The sequence below is a fragment of the Pogona vitticeps genome, chromosome 1, assembly GCF_051106095.1.
Source record: "Pogona vitticeps strain Pit_001003342236 chromosome 1, PviZW2.1, whole genome shotgun sequence".
Lineage (NCBI taxonomy): Eukaryota > Metazoa > Chordata > Lepidosauria > Squamata > Agamidae > Pogona > Pogona vitticeps.
In genome coordinates, this window is record NC_135783.1 from 66,050,487 (window position 1) to 66,057,394 (window position 6,908).

Genomic DNA, 6,908 nt, shown 5'->3' on the forward strand with positions numbered 1-6,908 from the left:
TATTCATTCTGCTTAGTATTAATATTCTAACATTTCTGTTGAAAATATAACCCCAAGCAAAGATCACTTGGTGTTCAGGGCTTGTAGCATGAAGTTTTAGCAAATATAAGGTTTTAATTACACCGCTCGGAGACCATTGGTAATGGTGTGGCTAAAAAAATATATATTTAAATAAATGAATAAATAAATAAATGGGTAAGTCATAGTTCTGAGGGCATGATCTCAGCTACAACACTATCATACCTGTTTTTCACAGTGTTGAAGAATTATTGATGCATACTACAAACAACATACCCATCCATAGGGACGTGGTGGCGCTGTGGGCTAAACCGCAGAAGCCTGTGCTGCAGGGTCAGAAGACCAGCAGTCGTAAGATCGAATCCACGCGATGGAGTGAGCGCCCATCACTTGTCCCAGCTCCCGCCAACCTAGCGGTTCAAAAGCATGCAGATGCGAGTAGATAAATAGGTACCACCTCGGTGGGAAGGTAACAGCGTTCCGTGTCTAAGTCGCACTGGCCATGTGACCACGGAAGATTGCCTTCGGACAAAACGCTGGCTCTATGGTTGGAAATGGGGATGAGCACCGCCCCCTAGAGTCAAACACGACTGGACAAAAATTGTCAAGGGGAACCTTTACCTTTACCTTTTAAAAAGAAGAACCCTGCTCAAATGGAAAAGGTTGTAGAGCAGGAGTCCTTAATTAAGCCCAGTGTGAGTAACTTTATGTTAAGGAGAAAAGTACAGTAGAAGCTGAAAGATGAAGTGAAGGCAGTAATAAAACTGGGGGTTGTATGTGTAGCCGCAACATTAGCTACCTAATGGAACAAAGCAGATGATTTAAGAAATAGCTATAGGTAGTCTTGTTCCAACTTATCAGAAATTCTGATTCAGAACGGCAGAACGATATGAACTCTATGAGATACTGGAAGATCAACCACTAAATCTGTACTGCCATTTGGTCTTTCGCCTTCCCTGACCTTCTGTGTATCCAGTAACAGAGCTTAATTTCTTTTGACAGATCTGATTGTTTGTTTTTAATTATTTATGGACAACCATGATTGCAAAGGTAACAGTATTAGTAGTGGCTAGTTCAGGGCTGATATATCCGGCATGTTAAAAAGGGTACAAAGCATGAGCCCAGACAAGCAGATTTCTACCCATCAAGCCTGTGGCATCAGCTGACAATCCTGTATTCTAGGTCCCTCCTTCTAAGAATGTTGTGATTGCCAACATGTCAAAAAATGTGAACATGATTTGATCATGATTTGTACCTATATGAAAATCCTCAATGTCGTTACCCCCCCCCTACCCTGGAATAAAGACATGAGACAATTATTATGGAATAAACATGGGCCACACTTTATTAAATATTCATTAGTTCCTTTCCTGTGGTAGTGCAGAATCAGGTTCTGCAGAGGGGTCTCAATGGACCCCTAACCAAGATAATGGGCGAGCCCCGAGCCCCAATTTCCTGCAGTTGTGAAGACAGCAATAACCCGGCCAGCCCAAATTTGACCACCCCCAGACTTCAAGCACCGTCCTTATTGTTGACTGTTGGTCCAGGAGCAACCCCATTGCATCTTCCCCCCCCCCAAGCACTGTAATTGCATGATCCGTATCGCTGAGAGATCAGATGAGCTATGCGTTACCTATGATTGCTATGGGACTCACCAAAACCTGTTCTATCCGCACTACCTGCCACAGCATAGAGACTAGCAAAGCTAAGTCCCATGCCTGCCATCCAGCCTCTCAAAAGCAGGCCCCCCCTTGATATCTGTTAAGAATATCTCCAAGCCCAAGTCTGAAAGGTGCACACCGTTGTGCTGAAACAGCTCAGGCCTATTCACCTGGATCTCTTGGTGACCAATCACCTATCCAAGGCTATTACATACTGCTCTGCACACTTCCAGGTTAACACCTCTCCGTGCAGTGTTAACGCATTGTGCCTGATGCTCATCCCTCCAAACCAACTGGAGGATTAGCATCAACCAGATAATATTCAGATTGGGATACATTACCCTCAACCATCTGAGGTGGAGAATAATATCCCAAATCAGGTCCTTGCCGCCCCGCTCAGCCAGATCATTACTGCCCAAATGTATGATCAGCACATCAGTTTTATGATACTACAGATTATTTGTTTCTTCATGAAAGGGCCATATTGCTGGTGTATTGTAGGTTTGGATCGCTTGTGTACAATACAAGATACATTTTGTAGTGGTACTTTCTGAAGTATGGACACTCATTGTGACAGTTCCCATGGTTATGCCTCCATAAGGAGAGTCCAAAAACGAAGGAAGCCATGTTGATCCTTATCAACACACCAGTTCTGGCACTTTCTATCAGGAAAAGGTCTTTTACAAGTCCTAGACCTTTTAATTGTTTATTCAAGTCCCTGACACCCCAAAATATTTGTCATTAAAACAGATATCATTTACAACTTACGGCTTGCTGTAATTTAATCAACTCTTTATTGCATAATCAACAGATCATTGCAAATTATAAAAGAAGTTAATACACTGCATTAGAGCAACAGTACTATCATACCATAAGTATCAGTAAAATACAATGAATTAAAATATTAATATTTTAAAATGGGGCTGTAAATGTGATAAGTATTTATTTCAACAATTTTAGCTGAAACCTCCTAAAATTCAATGGTGAAACTTAGATATAATATTTAAATTATGTTCCATATGGCTAGCTTCATACATCTAAATCTTTATGGCAATTTACACAAATATTTTCCAAATACTTAGCTCTACTTGTAGTGGCTTTAAAAGCAAACATTTGACTCTATTTATTATATGTGAATTTGGTGTTTGTAACAACAAGCTCAATTTCTCTGGGATGGTTCTATATTCCACTTTCTTTAAGATGGACTGTAAATATTTTCTCTTTTATCCATATACAGGGGGCAATGAAGCTCATAATGAGCCAAGTCCTCAAGAACAGGGTTTCCACAAACAAACTATCTATCATCTAAAGGGATACCCTGAAACCTACCCCATTTCATCATTGTATCCATTTGTTCAAATCATAAGCATGTATACACTTTTCTATATTGTATTTTTATAGGGACTGTGAAATAATTTTCAAATTGTTTTTGTATGGGCCAGCCATTTTGTAGTTTCTGTGGATGCAACAGCTGTTGTATCAGTCTCAGCTCCTACATCAGAAATCCTTTGCTTAAAGATATGAATTCTATCTTTCCATAATGGGTTTAGAGCCTGTGCTAGAAAACCAAATTTTGGGAAAAGCTTAAACAGTTTTTGCACCCATGAATTTCCATGATTAGATTACCTTTGCTCCTTCAAACAAATTTTGGGCAATTTTTCTTCCATTAAGCTACTTATTCTGCGCCAATACTTTACCATTCTTACAGTTATCAGACCTGAAATGGCTTCTCAGCTTCTTGGCTACGATTAAGTGTCATATCTGTAATTTACAAAACCTCTGTAAACAGTATCAGTCACTTACCACGCAGCGTGACTCAGTATGCAACAGATAATACCTACAAAGATTTCTTAATTTATAGGACTTGGTATGTAAAAGTTACACTGTTTGTGTAACTGCATGATAGGATTTCAGCAACTGTAAGTAAAATTCAGCTCTCCTTCTGCCTGATCATTATTAATCTCAAAAAGAAGAGGGAAGGCTGTTGATATTTGCATCTCTACTAAATTGACCCTATGCCCCTTGGTTCCTTCTCATATACCATTACTTTTACAAAGGAAGGTTAAGTTTACTTGACTTGTGTGCTGCCCATGAGCTCTAGAGAATAGCGAAATTCACAGCTGCAAAGTGACAGTACATCTTTGAGGGCTGAAATACACTGAGCCGGCTGCCTACGCACAGAACTCCCTTAATCACGGAAGAGGCATTTGAAAGAGAATAATAACACGCTTGATCCTCCCACCTTTAGTGACTCAGACTGAGTTACAGAGCCTGAGGAAAGACTTTTTCTTGTGTGGGCCACACAGACTGATGCCAATACCCCATCCAATAAAATTATCCTTTCAGCAATGTGAAGGATAATCTTTCAGCAAGAAGATGGCAAAAAACCATCTCATAGGTATCCCACACACAGTAAGAATCAGACACAATACCATCAGTATTTTGGTGGCGTTCGATGAAGGGTTGCTGAATAGATGACTTCTCCTTTTCTTTTCTTTTTCTTCTTCTCCTTATCCCACTATACTCAGTGCTGTTTCATTCCCATCCAACAAAATTTAATCCAGATCGGTGTCATTTTGTTCTATAGCCAGACAAGGCTTGCCATAAGCAGGACTTGTTTGCTTTTAAAGGTACTCAGAACCTGTACAATTTTGTTGAAAGCAGTGTATGAGCAACTGATGGCTATGTCATGCAAAATGAGACATGATTAAACATGCAGTGATGCCTCCCCCTGTTTTTATTCTACAATAGGTATGGAAGCTGTAATAGAAAGGAGAACTGTAATCTTCCACCCACTACAGTACCTGTCTAGATCCTTCCTTCCTGCAGCATGTGTGTTTGATGGGTTTTGAAGTCCACATTTCAGTCATGGAATCTATGTTGGGACAGAAGAAGCAGGAGGGTTAAATTCCCACACCGTGAGCCCAGTCTGCACTGGGACCTACAGACTTACTTTGGAGCTTAGTTTAAAAAATATGCTAGCTACATGTTCACAGCAATGGCTCAAATCCCATTGCTTAGCATAGCAGACTGCACTACAGTAGGCCCATTCAACCAATGGGATTTTAGTGAGTCAATGCCTAGTGAGTCAATGTCTATCTACTATTCCACTGATACAAATGAGCCTACTCCAACTCTCAGAAATCAGAAAGAGAGATGGGGTCTCGGGATGTAGAAAATGGTGACAGTCTTCATTTTAGTTTTAAAATGCTCAATGCATTTTGGCACAGTCTTTTTCAGGAGCTATATACAGTGGTGCCTCGCTTGATGATTACCCTGCTTGATGCTGAAATCACTTGATGATGAGTTTTTTGCGATCGCTATAGCGATCACAAAACAATGATTCCAATGGGTTTTTTTGCTTTATGATGATCGGTTCCCTGCTTTGGGAACTGATTTTTCGCTTAACTATGTTTTTAAAACAGCTGATTGGCGGTTCTCAAAATGGCTCCCTGCTTTTTTCCGGACCTATTTCCAGAAGACAGCGATGCAAAATGGCTTCCCCCATGGAGGATCTTCGCTGGATGAGCAGATATTTCCCCCATTGGAACACATTGACTGGTTTTCAATGCATTTCAAAGGGGTTTTTTTCCACTTGATGACAATTTCGCTGTACAGCGATTTTGCTGGAACACATTATGGTCGTTAAGCAGGGCACCACTGTATAAAATTAGAAATAAATTATTTATAACCAGCGGGCTCTAGACAACCATAACTGACTGTAACTAATGCCCATGTTTGTATACATACACGCAGTATTATAACAATGAATGTACATTCAGTTTTTCATCTAAATTCTCTACAGCATAATCCCTATACTGTATTTCTAGTAGTGCTAGTCTGTCATTAGGAATCTAAAACTATATACATGATGCATACCAAGATGGTAAAATTGAAACTTCATTGGCTCATTTTATCTGTACAAGCTTCATACTCAAAACTACACGAAGAATAAGATGCACTTAAATCACAATTAGAGTTGGCCTATTTAAATTAATGGAGCTTCGTTCACAGTTATACTGCCCATAAGAACTGCAGTTATATCAATTTTAATGTTATTTAAAGCGATATATTAATTACAGGACACATGACACAAGGGGGAAATCGATTTATTTGGGCTGCATAGCAAGTTTTTTTTTTTAACTGGCCATCAAGGGCTTTTAAAAATGCCTCACTTCTGAATCAGTGCAATGTGGTTTTGTGGATGTGAATATTGCTATCATTTTAATTTGTGTCTATGTGGATTTGGGGGAACAAGCAAGGCTGGCAAATCAAAGGCCAACTGACATTCAAGAACTACCAGGCCATCCTTCATGTGCTGACACATTCACTACACCCGCTCTGTGCCCACAGAGTGAGTGTGTCAAGATATGGAGGATATTTGTGCCCATTCTGCGCTTGCTGAAAATTAAACCAAAAGTGTGCTCCCGAAACAGAATGGAAAGGAGACAAACTAATTTAAGTCAATGTGAATGTGTCATATACCATGTGGTTTTACAGCAATTTTAAAACAGTTGGGACAGGAATCAATATTAATCAGGTGTGTGACTGAGTCCTCAGGTAGGAGTTGACTCATCAAATTCCCTTTGATTCAATGGGCCTATTCTAGTGTGACTACATTGAGTAACAGGATTTTGGCCAATATCTGCTTTGGTCAATAAACAAATACAAGTACGTTTTAGTCAAACAAGATCAGACAGGGGTGTCCCCATCCCAGTCTATGAGCTATTTCTGATTTAATTAGGGTTAGCATTCCATGTATTACTCTTTAAGTTTCTACCTCAATGAAGATTCCAATGTGCCCCCCTACCCCAAAATGTGATCAAAGTTGTATACACAATATTTCAAGTAATAGTACTGTAGAAAGCCTACCTTGCAGATTGAGTTCCCTGTGGACACTGCAACAAAACATGAGCCTGGCAGACTAAAATGCCTCAGCTTGTTGTATGATGGTCAAAGTTTATAAACCACACAATTAATTGTAGGACTTTAAAATTTAGTTTCTAGACAATATTATTGTGCAACAGCAGAATTCAGCATAAGCCAACTCAAAAAGTGGGGGATCTCAAACAAAAGATATATAGCTGTCATACTGGACCAGCACCAAATTTGATAGTCACTATGATCTGCAGGATACCTTCTACTCACTACCACTTACTCTAGCTGAAAAACAGCCGTGGCTATTGTTTTGTGTTTGGGTGAGAAGTGGTTAGCCAATGAAAAAAAGAA